Source organism: Triticum aestivum, chromosome 3B (genome assembly GCF_018294505.1).
Source record: "Triticum aestivum cultivar Chinese Spring chromosome 3B, IWGSC CS RefSeq v2.1, whole genome shotgun sequence".
Lineage (NCBI taxonomy): Eukaryota > Viridiplantae > Streptophyta > Magnoliopsida > Poales > Poaceae > Triticum > Triticum aestivum.
Genome location: NC_057801.1, coordinates 840,328,861 through 840,346,582, shown reverse-complemented (window position 1 = coordinate 840,346,582; position 17,722 = coordinate 840,328,861). Strand labels below are relative to the sequence as shown.

General features: G+C 46.4%; 1 pseudogene; it reads right to left on the bottom strand.

Moving 5' to 3' along the window:
* Window positions 1-13,790: 13,790 nt before the first annotated feature.
* On the bottom strand, window positions 13,791-16,981 carry LOC123072832 (4-hydroxyphenylacetaldehyde oxime monooxygenase-like; annotated as a pseudogene).
* Between the last annotated feature and the right edge of the window lie 741 nt (window positions 16,982-17,722).

Below are 17,722 nucleotides of genomic sequence, written 5' to 3'. Positions count from 1 at the left end.
GTAGGGATTGAAGGATCTCCAGGTCCATGTCAACCGCCTGATCTTTTGAGTCTCCTGAATTACCTCCTCCTTCTCCTGAACCTCCTCCTCTACCCGAGCTTCCTCCACCCCTGGGGAAATTTTGATTTCCCCGGCCACCTCCATTGTCAAAGTGCACAAGCAGCCAATCGCCCCATTCACATGACTCTGGGCTACGTACTCCATCACCACACTCAGTCACGTCGTGCCCAATCAAGCCACAAAAATTGCAGAATCTTGGAAGTTTTTCATATTCCACTGGATACCTTCTCATCTCCTTCAGGGTCAAAGGCACAAACCGGACCAAGGGGGTATCGAGCTTCAGAAAGACTCGAGCTCTAAGGTACTGCGCCGGGTTGATGCGCCCCTCAGTAACAAATACCTTGATTGGATGAACACCCACCTTGTTCGCTATCTTCTCTGACAACGCAGACTTTTGCATTATCACATCAGGAATTCCCTTGATCCTCGCACAGACTGGTATGCGGTCAAGTTTATATTCATAGACATCAGTTAGCCCATCGTATTCTTCGATCACCACTGCCTCCGCCTAAACAGCCATGGGCCTCCGTTCATAACCCTATTCCAATCTCCCAGGCACATGAATTGAACAATGAACCGATTCTCTCCCTTCGCTTTGAAGATCACATCCTGGGCAGACGCCCATGCATTACGCATATCCTTGAACAGGGCGACGTGTGAGAACGGCCTTTGGGTATGAACCCTAAAAACTCCTAGCCATCTCGTCTCCTCCAGTAGCCCATCAACTTCTCCCGACAAATCCAACTCCTCTTCCTCTTCTCCGAACAGATTCAGACCCTCAAACTTACTTTCAAGGTTGGGTTCATGCAAGTGAGTCGCATCGCCCCCCGCCCTGTTACCAGATGCATCGCCGCCGCCAGCGCCGCCCGCCAGGGTTTCCTTCACTTTTTCCGCCATGCAATCGCCTCCTACGGACACTGATCTGTTAGGAGCACGATCCTGCCTTCAAGTCCGGATTTTAACGTAGAACTTCCTGCAGAATTCTCCCGAAGCAGATGTACTCTCGCGCCGCCGCGAGAGGAACTGTGGAACCCTAGGTTAACCTAGGGGAAAAAACCAGGAAGAACAGAGGAAGCTTGCAACCCATACGTGGTTCGTTCTTACCCCCATCGATCCCCGCATAGCCCCACCGATCGATTCTCACCCCCACCGATTTTCTTTTCCTCTAAAAAACCGCCCTTCCGCACCTTGCTTCATTGATCTTCGGTTTTTGGGTTTTTCCGCTAAGAAAAAATCCGCACCTATCATACCATGATCTTCCTTGCCCCATTGCGTCGAACCCTTCCTTCTGACCCATCCTCGGACCGCTATGCTGTCAAGCCTGCCTAGGGTTTTCTATTCCCCTCCCCTGCGGCATGCCCCTGCCCATGGATCCCTTCTCGGAGAAGCACAAGCAGTACGAGAACAACGTGGTCGTCGCGTCCCTCTCAGCCGATCTGCCGTGCACGGGCTCAACAATGACAACGTCGTGCGTTTCCTTGAATCATCATCCCGCGATCTGGTCGGTGATGTGGGCGCTGCCGTGGAGATAAACCTCGAGTGGTGTTCAAGTTCACCGAACGGCATGCTCAGCGACAGCGAGTAGCTGCACGTCCAAGCCGGTGAGGTGCTTGGGTGGAGCCAGCGCATGCAGATCGCGGTGGACGTGGAAGACGTGCACAATTACCTACACAACTTCTCCCTACGTGCACAAGAATCTCAAGAGCAACAATGTCCTCCTCGACGCATGCTTCCCTCAAGCTCTCAAACATGAGCCGAGGAAGATGCCCTGTGCATGACCCGGCAATGTAAGTTAACACTGCTGCCAAACTTTCTGAAAAATTCAGTTTCGTCAGAGGAGCTGTCAAAGTTCAGTTTCGCCAGTTAGGATTTTCTTCAGTTAGTGAGATACGCCAAGCTGCGAGTCCCCTGTTCATTGTCTTCTACCTTGCTTGAGTTTGAGTCGGGGCTGACAGACATCACGTGAGTTTGAATTGGGGCTGCTAGGATGTAGTGGGCACGCTGAACACACGCAGGAGAGCAACGACGAGCGATGGGGCACACACACGCATGCTGCACACGGCGACCATGGCGTCAACCCCGACCATGCTGTGCAGGTCCCTCGGTCCTGACCGAGTTTTTGCCTCGCCGGTCCAGTCCGGTCCAAAAGGCGGCTCGGTCAGGGACCAGACCGTGTCCACCCTTAGTTGTTGCAGCAATCACCTCCTGGTTCACGCTCGATGGCGTGCGGCGCCGCCGCCGACCGTGACCCAGCCATCTCCAGGATGTTTTCGTGCAGGCCTCGGCTGGGAGAACTAATGACATGGGAACCACGGAGGGCCTTAGCATGGGCCGCTGCAATGTCTTCACTAGACCATGATGACGCGCGTTGCCGCGCCCGTTTGTTTGTTCGCTAGAATAATAGGAATTTATGCCAATATATGGTAGTAAGGCATGTGTTGTTCTTCCTGGCCATTTCATTTTGAAATAATGATATAGATAATTTCAAAAGGTGCATGACGACATTTGTAGTAAAATATGAACAATTGTATACATAGGGAAGACGTATGCATTCAATGGTGTGTGTGATAGCTGGTTGTACCGAGTGATCAGCAGAGCATGCCAGCATTGTTCAGTCGCAAAAAAAAAAGAAAAGAAACAAAAGCATAAAAATAACAAAGATTGACAACAAAATTAGTATAGGCCCAACTAAAAATCGTCTATACCAGAAGATGTGTGTATTATATAAGAAAGATAGAAAGAGTGATTAGGCCACGGACTTCTCCACCAAGGGATTGAAAAACCAGCGTGCATTGAAGCCCGTGTCCTTCACGATGCTCAGATCTCCTATACGGCTATACCTCAAAAGATCTCTGTCAAGCATAAGGACACACCAAGTAACACTGGGAAAACACAACAGTCAAATTGCTTATTCAGTACACACATAAGGTGTCCCAACATATATATTTTTCATCTCTTTCATTGACGGAGCAAGATATGCAAAAGTTGATAGCAATTAGCAGACCGATCACATCATAAACTATATATCCAACTATTGATAAAATGCACTCGTAAAAAAATACAAGAGATGTCAATACAGAAAACAACCTTAGTGCCTTTGGATGGATTCTCTTGTAGTCTGTTCCCGGGAATGGAAACCTAGAACAAATTAGTACACGGTCATCCAGCATTGAGGGATGGGCAGCTGAAAAGGGACTCACCAGCATCAACCACGACCATGTATGGGTTTTGAATTTTGATAGGCAAAGAAGACAGGAGATCCAGGACAAGAAGGAGGTGGAACCGTGGAAGTCAAGCGGAAAAGGTGTCGGTATCCGCCGCCTCCAACCCATGTGCCGCCACCGATGAAAGGAGCTTCTCGAGATCCAATCTTGCGCAGCATCTCATCCATGCGCTGCCGCCGCTGAGAGGAGCTTTTCTAGATCCAATCTTACACGGCAGTTTTTGCTTCAGTTGTGAAATGGGGAGGGACACGCGGTACAGCTTCGAGGGTATGGAGGCGCATGTAGGAGGAGTACAGTACAGTGGGCAATGGAAATCGATGGCGCGGCCGGCCGCCGCAGCCGCCATGGAGGAACGCTGCAAGGTGGGGAATAAAATAGTAAAGAAGGGGCGTATGGAAGAAGATTACATGGCGAGTGGAGGGTACCGAGGCGGACGCAGACGTGTAGTACAAACTCGCCGGCTGGACGGAGAACCACGGCGGCGCATCACGGATGGAGGACCACGGCGGTGCATTACGGACCGAGGAACAGGAAACGAAGAGGTCGACGGGAGGGATAGCATTGCGAACGACACCCTGAACGAATTGGCCCGTGCGAATGGGAAGTGTTTTAACTGGACCTGGGCCTTTGATGGCCCGTATACGGAGAGGGACGGGAGCTCGCTCTGCAGAGCAGCAGCCCGCGAGACGGTGCGTGGAGCGCCGGAACGACCTGGGGAAGACTGGGGGTGATCTACATCGTACGCTAAGTGATCCAATGGCTCTGAGGCTCAAAACACCGTGGAGGCTCCGTGGTAGCCCCGTTATACTGTTTCTCAATTCCCGTACTACTATTGTTTCAATGCCTACCCATCATCTACTCATCTGTTGGTGTTCTTTTGTTGTAATTTCCAGAACCTATTTTTGTTAATGACCGAGAGCATGGATGCTATTGGGGTTGCTAGGAAACAGATTTTTTGAGTTATTTATATTGTTCCCTATTGTACTACATCAATCTATCATAATTTTTGGTTATGATTCATAAGTTTGTTTGTTCATGCAGGTATTGGAGAATTAAGATGGCTATTATGCAGCTGAATATATTCGTATGCAAGGCTAGCTATGCATGATCCATTGATATCCTAACGTCCTAAGCACATGTGGAATTTACTACATTGTTCCATGCATGGACAGCAAGAGAAAATGAAGGCTCGGGAGACTCTGACTGTGTATATATTGACTCTATTCATGTAAAGGTTAGTTTGTTGGCTTGTACTTATTATGTGGTAGAGGAGTTTATAACTAGGTTAGATTACCTTAAAGGAACCACACTAGCTACATCTGTGTAGGAACTTTAGTAGCGATGTGTGCATACTCTGCCACGTAAGAGTGTGGAGGAATTATTATTTTTATTCACCCAACTCTGTTATTTTTCTTTTGTCTATACAGGTGATCTAATTTTAATCTTGTGATTTTCTTTGCTGCGGCTGTGCTCATGTCTGAATTTGCATGCAGCCAGGTCATCAGGACTGAAATTTAGGCTGGGACGAAATCACTATTCTGACCCTTTCAACGAACTTTGTCACAAAATGAACTCGACGTGAAAGTATTTCACGATCTGACCCTTTTAGCAACGCCACAGCCCGCGGCGTTTCTGCCCAACATAGGAACGCCGAGGTAGCTAGCGTTTCTGACCAAGAAGAAACGCCGAGATAGTTAGCGTTGCGGACCAGGTAAGAAACGCCAAAGGCACTGGCGTTGCTGCCCATCATAGAAACGCCAAGGAACCATGGCGTTGCTGCCCTCTTTGGTAATAATTAATTCATCCACATTTCACATGCACATGGAAAAAGGCAGAAACGCCATGGTCTCTTGGCGTTTCTATGGTGGGCAGCAACGCCAGTGCCTTTGGCGTTTCTTAACTGGTCCGCAACGCTAGCTACCTCGGCGTTTCTTCTTGGTCAGAAACGCTAGCTACCTCGGCGTTTCTATGTTGGGCAGAAACGCCACGGTCTCTGGCGTTTCCAAAAAGGTCAGATCGTGAAATACTTTCATGTCGAGTTCAGTTTATGACAAAGATTGCTGATAAGGTCAAAATAGTGATTTCGGCCTTTAGGCTGCTATAGCACAAAACACGGGAGCCCATAGGAGAACAAAACAGCTTTAAAAGTTGCTTTATTTTTTTCACCTGAATTGGATTTTCCATGTGTTTCATCTCAAAAAGATTATTCTGTTTTACGGTTGAAGAGTAAAGAGACATGCATTGTGTGTCTTTCAAGATTTGTCATACAAAAATTAGTACATCATCATTTTTCGCGGTAACCGGTAGAACTATTTCATTTGTAAATCAGACATAATATGTCATCATCTTTCGCGATACAGGGTATTTTCATATACTTGCTAAGATTTGTTTTTAAAGAATGCAAGCAATGGTAAAGCGAGACGACGAACATTTGAAATAGCGGTAATGCCAGAAAAAGGTGGTACAAAGGGAGTGAAGGTGGAGGAAAAATAGGTGCATCGAGAAAAGATGATGTCACTTTGTCTTCTTGCATGTAGAGAGTTATTGAGGAGAAAAGAAGCAGAAGAGAGTAATTAATGCATGTGTAATCTTGTAGATGCATTTATTCAGCGTAATCTTGTAGATGCATTTATTCAATACAATCTTGTAGGTGCATTTTTTAGTGGTTCCGTTGTGTTCGTTGGACATACCTCTCTTTGTTATTTGACATCATTTAACTGAAGTTCATATTATTCATTTATCTGATTGTAGCTAGCAGCTTTCGCTTTGTTGCTGCAGTTCTCGGGTTCGATTCCCACTTGGGGCGAAACTTTTTGTTCATTTTCATCACGCGCACGGCCCACAAAGCCCGCCAACCAGGTTCCTGTGCGAAACCCTAGTATCCTGACGCGGAACGCGTCAGATAGGACCTCTCATCGTTGAGAGACCTCCTCTCCGGCGCCTTATGCGCCTGTTCGCTTAGCGGGCGCTCGCATGCAGCCACGAATGGGCCGGCCCAGCTAGCATGCTCTTTTCCTTTCTTCGCTTCGATCGCTCGCTCACGTTTCCTTTGTTCATTGTTTTTTTTGCTGTTCGTCCTTTCGTTCACAAAACTGAAAACACATGAATATGAAATTTACGATCTTAAAAACAGTTCACTAATTTCCGAAAGTTCATCAATTTTGAACACAAAAAAGAGAAATGTTCATCGGATTTGAAAAAAAGTTCAACGGATTTCAAAAAAAAGTTCATCGAATTTGAAAAAAAGTTCATCAAATTTGAAAAAGTTCATCAGATTTGAAAAAATTTCATCGGATTTGAACAAAAGTTCAACGAATTTGGACAAAAGTTCATCGGATTTGAAAAAAAGTTCATCGAACTTGAAAAAAACAGTTCACCTAATTTTGGAAAAGTTCGTTAAAGTTGAAAAATTGTTAAGAACAAAAGGAAAGAAGAAAAGAGCTAAGAAAATGTACTTGATCGCGGAATGGCGCGTGGCGCGGTGGTTATGGCGTGGCACACTTAACCGCTGGGGCGCGGTTTCGAATCCTTGTCCCCGCACTTGATTTTTTGCATCAGTTTAGAAAAAAAATGTGAATGTGGGCTGGCCCGTTGCGCATGGGGTGTGTGTGTCCTGTATGGTTAACGCTGTATTCGGCGCTGAGGGCGCCAAATAGGATCCAGCCATCGTTGAAGTGTTGTTCCCTTGCCAACTTGAGCATGTGTTGTGGGATTACCAGCTTGGGCCTTGCACGCCAGCTATTTCTTTGTCGAGGTATGCTTTGGGGCTCGCCCTTAGGAGTGTTGGCATGGGCCCAGTAACGTAGGTGACGAGTGGGAATTGGTCATTGCATCCGTTTTTTTATCAGTTTGGTTTTACGCCGGTCGTTTGTTCAGATTTTTGTGTGGCTGGTTTCTCTTTGTGGGGAATGATGTATTTGGTGTTTGATTTTTCACTTCTGTCTTTGTGTTAGGTTTTCCCCTTTTTTGGGGTTTATTCTTTTGATCTATTTAATTTTTAGTTTGTCCTATTTATTCTATTCTGCCTTTTTCTTTTTCAATGTTTCAACTTTTATGTTTTCCATTTTCCTGCACAGGACCTGCTGAGGCGCGTGCAACCGACTGATCAGGTCAGCCGCGCAGCGGATGGAGCATATGCGGCGAGCGGGTGATCAATCCGATCACATATAGGGCCAGGGGCACTGCTCAGTGATAATGACGGCGTCACAGGCGGTGAACCGAGGTGGTCGAGCAGACCAAGGTGACGACGGCTGGCGGGGCGTGCGAACGAGCGAGTCCAGCGCTCGGCGCCCAAGCAGCCAACGCAACACCGACACTCGACACGGCCATACGGCGGCGGCGGAGATGGTAGGTGATGCAGGACTCCTGCTCGGAGCAGGGCAACGGCGGCCGACACAGAGCGATGGGTGGGCAGACACGCGGCGCGTCGCCCGGGGCCGCTTGGTCGGAGAATAGGCCGGGTGGTCGCACCGGTGTCGGAGTAGAGCCACGCAGGGTCAACGCAAGCCGATCTTAGATCGGAAAACCAAAACCAAATGCCGATCAAGATGACCGGCGAGAGAGAAGACCATGATAGGCGATCAGGAAAAACACTCTTTAGGGCAGTCGGTCAACACAACCAGTGGACAACCCAAGATACGGGTGACGGGGGCCCCGGTGGTGGTTACGGACACCGCCCGCCCCGGAGACAGTGCGGAGCGGATGCGGCGGCGACTAGGGTTTTGATTTGTTAGGCTGATACCATGTTAGGAGGGATAAAGGAAGATGTTTCCATAATGCGTTAGATGTTGTATTGAACCTCACGGGCGAGTATATATAAGAGTACAAACTTATATGGTTTACACGTACACTCACGATCTTCACTTCTACAATACAAAGTTGCATCCATCAACAACATCTTACTTTTCTGTGTGGGAAAAACTACAAATTCATACTCCCTCCGTCTCAAAATGAGTGACTCAAGTTTGTACTATCTTTATACCGTACAACACTATGAAGTTGTGGAACCCTGCCTGCAAATTCGTACCGCCTCGATTAATTCACACTGTCTGCTGCTCCATCTGCCGCGCTAGACAAGGAGCATCCACCATCCAAACACCTTCGGTACGAAGTCCTCGCGCCAGGCCCAGGTCGACGCGGTCGTCACCGAAAGTGCATTTCCGTGTCTGCTTGAATCATTGTTCTGTGGGCCGTTCATTGACTGGCATCGATGAGTCTTTGTACACCGTGTTGCAGTGGGCAGCATCCACAGCGGGAACATCATGATTTGTCCTTGCCAAGACATTCGTGATGAGAACAAAACAGCTCAACGTCTTGGTGCATTGGATGCTCATAGAGTGTGACCACTGGTCTTGCAAACTTGGACCTTTAGCTCAAACCAGCTAATTACACGTGCATTGCAATAGGAACAACATATTTTAGTGATAGTCCAACGTTCGATGGTAATTTCGCAAATTAATTTGATCCTCTTATCAAAAGAATGATACCCTTTATAAGTAACGTGATCCTCCCGTCCAAATAATTATACTCTTCAGAATTAACGTTACCCACTGGTCCAAAGAAATATTCTCTATAATTAACGGGATCCTCCCATCCTAGAATGACATTCTCTATAATTAGCGTGAAGAACAACAAACGTACGAAACCAAACCAACTCATGACGTACCATACGACCACATACTCCGCTATGATAACAGGGACTAGATAGATACGTACTATAGCCCCAATCGCTCGCACTGGTAATCTAGAGATGAGCCCAACCTAATCTACTTTTAGTGAACAGTACATGCCAAAATAGTAGTTAACAAAATTAAAACGAAACGAAATCTTTAGGCATCCAAGATGCTCAAGTGCGCTAGGAACATGCTAAATTTTGGAGTCAAATGACATCTGAGGAGCTTGTGAAGAAAAACCTGGTCTACACAATGCTGTTTTTCAAAGTTTCTTTGATAGTCAAATTTTTTTCACGAGCTCCTCACATGTCATTTAACCACGAAAATTTGCATGCACCAAGCACACCTGAGCATGTTGGATGCCTAAGAATGAAAGATTTCTTTTTGAACCGTTTCAAATTTACTGTTCATGGGCAGGTGTAGATGAGCCTAGGCTTCGAATGCTACTCTCCAATCGCACACACTAAAGAGAAATGGTGTGTGATGACTGCGTTACCTACTGCCACAGAGGATCACCACTACCCACCACATCGGTGCCCGCGTTCTCGCACATCTTTTTGGCCACAAGGGAATATAGTCCTGCAACTGTCGATACACGCACGTCCTCCTCTACCACTTCCGCAGGGCCAAGAAATGGTGTCATGCACTTGACAATTTCTGAAACATGGGGAGATACTTTCACTAGAGTGGACATTAGAGAGGGAAGAAAGCTTTTTCTAGGAGGATCGTCATTCTAGATGAGTACCACATTGACATCAACAGTTTCAGACCAAAGGTGGCGGCAAAGGGTACTCCATGGGGGACCTCACAGTGGCCATCACAGACCTCTCGGAGAAGGACTTGAAAATGACATTCCACAAACCATACTACGACTACGAGGAGTGGAAACTGTTTACTACTCCATTGCACCTAACCTATGCAGGGAAGGATGCCTACGTGAGCTATGAGATATATCCGGCGATTTTGACCATAAAGGATGGGTTGCGTCACCATGCAGGACTGTATAACAAAGCATTTATCTTGAGAGAAAGGCTCCTACCCCTAAACAAGGCAGATGAGGGATCATCAAGCAGTTACAAATGCCAGAAGGGAAACTACAGGTGGTAGGTTGCTTCTTCTTAGATGTCTATGCTGGATTGAAATGTTGGTTTATTTTCAGGAGTTATTTTCATCCAATATTTAAATTAGGTCAACATGTTGTTCGCATAGTATTTTTCAATTGCAGAGAACCACAGGGTTCCTATTTATATTGGCATATGTATAGTTAGGGAGAATGTGTGATGTTTATGTAAAAATATGTGTGGTTTATGTAAAACATATGTGAAAGGTTGTGACTATATAATTTATCAATGCTTTGGGAAATAATCCGAGTGCTTTCACAATTTATTCAGAACCGTTATTGATAGTAGATCAATCACTCTCAAAATTAGCGATGAAAACTTTCAAAACTACTCTAAGAACTTTCAGTAATATTCGTTGACGCTTTCATGGGTTGTTTGAGCACTTTCAAAAAATGGTTTCGAACACCTCAAGCACAAGTGATTTTAACATGAATTGTATCATATATATTGCCATGGAAGTTGACATTATAAGTTCATATTGCAGGTCGTCATGTCATAAATTAAGATCATACTTTACAAACAATTGATATTTTTTCATATAGTTTATCTAACTTCTCGATTGCATTTGGCCATGTGCGCCATGGGTTCAACAACTCATCTACTAGTAATTGAGAATGGACCGTAAAGCTACGATGGGGAAAATCCAAATGGCCTCTAGTAGACATGGTGCCAGCACCATATACAAACTAGTTGAATAACTCATAGTTATTGCCATGTAAGCTTTTCGTGAAGAAGATATAATAAGTCGTGAACTTATCATTCTCCTCTCTTTCCACGAGGCATACGAAGGCCACAATAAATGAAAAGAACATTGCTAAGGTGTCAGAGACCAAGAATGCTCAAAATGCGATCTTTCTAGACATGATGGGAAATCCATCCTTCAAGTATCACTACTATATCCTCCTGGCAGAGTGAAAACAACGGTGACGATAATTGTCACAAGGAGCACTACCGCTAATGATGTCTGCCGTGTGCATTGTTTTAGCAAAATTTCTGGACTCACGGGTCTTTACAGGATATTATGGGCTTCTTCCGACTAATTAACCAAATACCCCCTCCCGCTAATTCTCGGGGGCATGTGGGCGAATTTTCCCAAATGGCCAACAAGAAAGTGCCAAGTGGATCAACCCCATAAAACCTCCATAAAGAACCTGTACGTGTAGCTTTGCATTGCCAGCATAAGGACGTGAACTCTTTTCTGCATGAATTCAGATTCAAATCGACATACAAATTAGTTAGCTCATGGTTGTGCTCCACACCAAGCTGGAGTGGCGTTCACGGAAGTGCAGGACATCTTCGCATCATAACGCCCCACCCCCCTCCCCCTCCCCGCTACTAGCAAGGATTGGAGGTGGGTCATGCTGCCTCTCCATTCTGGCGCATATCGGCCTGCAGCATCCACCGTCGTGAGAGTGTAGGTGATGCATCAAATTTGAGTAGAATACGAGGATACCAATGCAATGTCTTGTCCCAAGTATGAAGGAATAAAACAAAAGAGTACACTATTTTGTGACGGTGAGTTAGCAATCCAAAATTGAGTAGCCGAACAGTATGTTGATCACATATAAGTAAAAAAATATTAAAAAATAAATAAGAAATACCACACTGGTAGAGTCACATCAGGTCAAAGGAGATTGGAGTTGAACATATTACACAATTTAAATTTGAGCTTCGAGACAAGCCATCCGTTACAAGTGTGACATACATTGAGTTATTTGGTTTGGTGACACCTGACAAATCATACTTATTAATTATTAATTGCTTTCAAATTATAGATAACAATGTTTCTTTTACTAGAATTCATGTATAACACATCATATATTTGAAGGGTGTTGACATTAAACCTGTCAAAAAATTATTATTTTTATCTAGTTATACTTACCATGTATAGATTGCCAAATTTACGCTTGGTAGGCTGATGAGTAGATCAAATTTTCATCTTACCTCTTAGGGGGTAAGTGGTAGCATCTTAAAATTCCGTTTCTACTACACAAGGGGTTCAATTATTGTCCATGATCTCAAACCCGTATAGGTCTATCAAAAAAATAGTTCTTCCAAATAATGCTCCACCGATAGCACTAACAAAATATGCAGCCTAACACACTTCTTTAACATACATATGCATTCAGACTACTAACAAAATATTGTCCATAAACTCAAACCCCTACACTAATACGTTTGATGCTGAAAATCGGAAGAAGCAACCATACCAGCGTGCTCACCATCGGTTCATATTTGCTACAAGCCTACAATAAATTATGGTTCTCTCGATGCTAGGATAGCCCCCACAGCGTCGATTCCTCCCTCGGTGACAGATTACGCTGAACATATTTGGATGTCGAATGCTACTCCTACATTTCATGTTGCTTCTCCCTCGGTGTCATCACCAATGGCCTAACCTACTAGGGCTACCACACCCTTACTCTCGACCACAATGACTTCAGCAACAACGGTTATCACTCGCTTGAGCAACTTCGACGGCTTCTACTCCAGCCAAAAGTGTCTGCATTGCCACTACTGCTCACGATGCTCCTACGACTTCAAATACACACGGGTCATCAAGACAGCTCATGACCCAGCAATGGACAGGTGGCCGAGGCATACACACACATTGGCTTACACGTCTAGCTATGATGCCAAAATCTGCACGAAAGGCGCCGTATTCATCTTTTCTAATCATGTTCAGTCTTAATGGTGTGTGTTGCCACCACTATGACCCGAGGGGGATGTTAGAATATAATGTGTTTAATTGTAAACAGTAGTTATTATGAAGTCTAGAAATAAACATCTATAACACTCCTATTCTCTAGGCTACTTGTCCACCAAGTTTGTACCTCTATATGTACTTGCCCTAGAGGCTTAATAATCTTTTTTTAGAAAAGAGGGGTGACCCCCGGCCTCTGCATCCGGGAGATGCATACGGCCATATTATTGATTACCTTATAAAGTATTACAACAATAAGTCTGAATCCACCATCTTGGCAATACATGCCACTACTCCTACCCAAAATGATGAAGGGGTGCTAGCTAGGCCACTACCCGAACCACTCACCTAAGCCTAACATCAAAAGCCGGAAACCGAAACATATTCGGAATCCCCAGCCGAGCCACATACTGGGTCTGGGGCACAATCCGGTCAGACGCACTCGTGTGTCGTCGCCACCATCTTCCGCAGGTCCATCTTCAGATCATATCGAGGTTTCTACCTTATCTGGCCACTCAGCCATCGGCGTCACCATGACGCCAGACAGCAACCTCCTCCTGCGCGAGTCCATCTCCGCGCATCGGGCGGCGAACCTCCACAGCGCCATGCCGCCGATCCTCGCCGCCATCAATGAGTGAGATGAAGTACCGCTCCACCACGGCAAGTACACTAGTGCTAAGCGAAACGGCTCACAACCGCAAGTCATCGGACGAAGGCGAAGATCCATGGAGAAGGCCAAAAGGGGCATAGCCAAAGCAGTGGTCAGGGATTGGACCGAGACCACGGCAGCCGCCACTGATAAGAACAGGCTACCTCACACCGTCACCACGCCACCAGCAGCTCCACCCCACACGAGCAATCCCCGGAAGACGCCTTCAAGAAGGATCACGCCTTCAAGAGGCTTAATAATCTAAACAATGCTTTTTGTATATTCATCTCCTTTTACAGCAACATGCAGGAGCCAAGTTATTATGTAGATATATTGTCTTTCAAGGTAATAGACTGGTAGTACATACAAAGTAGATAATAGTGACAAGATTACATGCATGTTTATTCCATACATGAGAGCAGATTAATTTTCACCGGATCTCTATGGGGTGTGTCATGCGATGCCTCGTTGTGCTTAGATGTGCCGATATGGGGTGGGCACCAGGAACAACGGTGTCTTTAGGAGGGGGATAAGCTTGCCTTCCTCCTCCATGCTCACCACGATCCCCTCCGGTAGAGCCCACTTGAAGCTATATAGCAGGTTGGCCAGCGTGAACTCCATGGTGGCCGTGCTCATAGATAGTGCGGGGCATATCCGCCGCCCTGCGCCAAATGGAATTAGCTCAAAATGCCCTCCCTTGAAGTCTATCTCGCTCGTTTCAAACCTCTCTAGTTTGAACTCTTCCGGCTCGTCTGGCCAGCTTGCTGGGTCTCTACCAATGGCCCACACGTTCACATAGATCCGTGTCTTGGCCAACACGTCATAGCCCCCAATTCTAATGTCTCGCATGGCCTCCCTTGGCAGTAGCATTGTCGCTGGTGGGTGCAGCCGTAGGGTCTCCTTCACCACCATCTTGAGGTAGACTAGCTTGGCCAGATCGTCTGGTCGCACCCTCTCGTTGTCTCCCACCACGGCACTGATCTCTTCTTGCACCCTCTCTAGTAGTCGTGGATTTCGGATCAGCTCTGCCATCGCCCATAGAATCGTCGCCGAGGTCGTGTCTGAGCCACCAATGAATGTGCCCTGCATGCATGCATGGTGGTGAGTGATGTCAGTTAGTTGTTATTTTTTTCCTCAATCGAGACATGACATGATGTAGAGGCAACTAATATGACTTACAAATATGTTGCCCTTGACATGGTCTCTTGTGATGTTGAGTGTGCCACTGTTGTCCTTCCATAGATCGATGAGATGGTCAACGAGGTCACCGTTTCGAGGCTCGACACGCTGAGGGTCAAGATGCTGCTCAATGATTATCTCGAAGAATGTATCAAGCTGCTTGAAGATCCGCTCACGACGAGAGGCGAGACCGGTGATTTGGTCGACTAGGCGGCCGATGATATTGGGGAAATAGTCCTCGGCGGAAAAGCTGGCCTGCACATGTATGGCCTCCTCGAGCACGTGCCCCAAGTTCTTGTGGTGTGGGAACTTGTCGCTGTTGTACATTTCACCAAAACCAAGCATGTCGATGATGCCATCGGCCAGGCTTAAGATGTGCTCCTTCAGCGCTACCGGCTCTCCGGCCAAGCCGCTCAAGGTGCTCATCAGTTTCTCCACCTAATCGACCATGGGTGCAATACAGTCCATGCGGTTTTCTACTATGCACAATTTGTATCCACCATCTCTTATTTTATGAGGACGTGTGCCACATTAACCCACTGAAATAAGCAAATACTCCCTCTGTCCCATAATGTAAGACGCTTTTTGATACTAGTATAGTGTCAAAAAATGTCTTACATTATGGGACGAAGGGAGTAGCATATACCATCTCTTATTTTCTGTGTGTGGGCCTTGTTCTTCTATGCAAGTTGTACCTTATTCTTCTATGCACCAGAACAGTTTGTTTTGCTTCTGTGTGTTTGTTTTGGAGCGAGCACATTACAGTGTTACATTTTGTGGTTGCGTGTCGTGTTTCCTTGTGCTTACAAAATACACAATGCAAATAAGTACATGAGAACACATTAACCGCGATATTTTTTTGCAGGAGAATATGTTGGAGTGAAGATAATTCTACACATAATGCCCTGCAATGGGACGGTTCGGACACATGCACGGTGTATGCACTAATTCTACACATGCTGCCAGTGGTGGAGCCAGGATTTCCGATATGGGTATGCGTGGTAAAATTTTTTGCTTCACGACATTGTAAGAAATAGAAAAGTTCATAATAATAATAACAAAAAGAAACATGTTAGATTGTGATGGCGGCATACTGGCATGGTGGGCATTCTCACAAATTCAAATATTCATAATTCAGAAATTTATATGCATGAATCGAGATTCACCTTGTTTTCTCTGTACTGCTTCACAAGTTTTCCAGCAAGCCAATGCAAACCACACTCAAAATTTACTGGATGCTACAATAGGTTAATAAAAAAAATTAGGAAGTGAAAAATAATCATCTCTTCTTAACTAACAGATCGAAGAAATCAAGCTTGAATACTCACTGACTCGAAAAAAACAATCACAGGAATCGGTGGCTGATATGTGTGCGTCGGTGCTGCCGCTGCGGCCGCCGTTTCTCAATTGGAGGCAAAGCAGCGAATAGGCGCGGGGAGATCGATCTGCTAGATCCAAGATGACAGATCGTCGATGCTGCCGATGGCGGATGCGGGCATGCGACGCAACAATGTGCGTCACAGGCGGCGGAGGAGGGGCAGTGCAGTGCAGCTGCGGTTGAATCGAACGATCGAGGCGACACATTCCAGGTCGCGTTGTCTCCTCGGCTTTGTCAATCGGCCAGCCGCATCATTGCCTCAACGATAAGGCCCAGTAGCGCTAACTAGCAACGTAGCAACCCAATCTTGGCCCAAGTGGGCTGGAATCGTTCTCTTCTTCGTTTCTCTTCTCTGTACATACAAAAAGATTGCCATATGTGATATAAAGGCATATAGGAGCTTGTATACTGAATTTTTTTTGCAGAAAAGATTGGGTATGCATTGCATACCCTTGCATTAGCCCCTGCATGCTGCATGCTTGTCCGTACCTGATGCTGGCATGAAAGCCATGCTGCCTCGACATGGCGCACGTCCGAAGAGCTCGACGACGAAGAACTTGCGCATGGCGTGCCAGTAGGCACCGTATGGCGCGAAGCAGACGTTCTTGAGGCCGTAGGACAGCCGCTTCATCCCCGGGGACACGGGCCGGGTGCAGCAGTCCTCGTCGTGCATCTTCATCACCTCGCGCGCCGCCTCAGCCGACGAGACCACCACCGTCCGCACGGTGCCGAGCTGCAGCTGCATCACCGGCCCGTGCTTCCGTGCAAGATCCCGTAAGCTCCGGTGCGGCAGCACGCCCAGCTGGTGCAGGTCCCCCAGGATCGGAACCCGGGCTGGGCCTGGCGGTAGCTTGAGCCCTTTGTTGCTCAGTCTCCTCGTGAAGAGCACGAGGGAGACGAGTGCCAGAAGGAGGAGAAGCTGCCATTGTTGGGGCTGGGAGAGGAGCTCCGAGCTGAGTGAGATGGCCATTGATTTTCTTAGTTGTGTGTTTGGTGATGTGCTGCTCCTGCTGCTGCTTCTTATACATGTGTTGGAGCCTTAGAGGCCTTTGGAGATTAAAAATTGTAGTATTCATATTTAAAAAGCCGTATGTATTCCTAGTTGGTGCAGAGGCCGGGGAAGTGAATTCTTCCTCATTTTTTAGTTGCGCAATAAGTATCTAGGCCAAAAAGCGTTGTCCCAGGCATATTGAAACCCTGATGACTCACATTTTTGGTCTGGTCTGATGGCGGTAAAGAAACATCTATTCCGCTTTGGATCATTCGCGATAAAGGATGGCTCCGAGATACATTTCTGGGAGGACAGGTGGCTAGGAAACACCACTCTTCAGGAACAGTATCCAGCCTTGTACCGAATTGTACGCGATAAGAATGATACTCTTGCGCACGTGCTCAGCTCCTCCCCGCCGAATGTATCATTTAGGAGGGATTTGATTGGCCTCCACCTTGCGCATGACAACATCTTCTATCCCGTTTGGATTCGGTTAACTTGACACAAGGGAGGGATGTGTTTCGCTGGAATCTCACTACATCCGGATCCTACACAGTTGACTCTATGTACCGTGCACTCCCGCACTCAGAGGTTCCATTGGATAATGATAAACTAATATGGAAATCAAAGATGCCACTAAAAAATAAGATTTTCATGTGGTATCTTTGGATAGGAGTTGTGCTAACAAAAAACAACCTCGCTTGACGCAACTGGCAAGGAAGTAAAAAGTGTAGCTTTTGTACT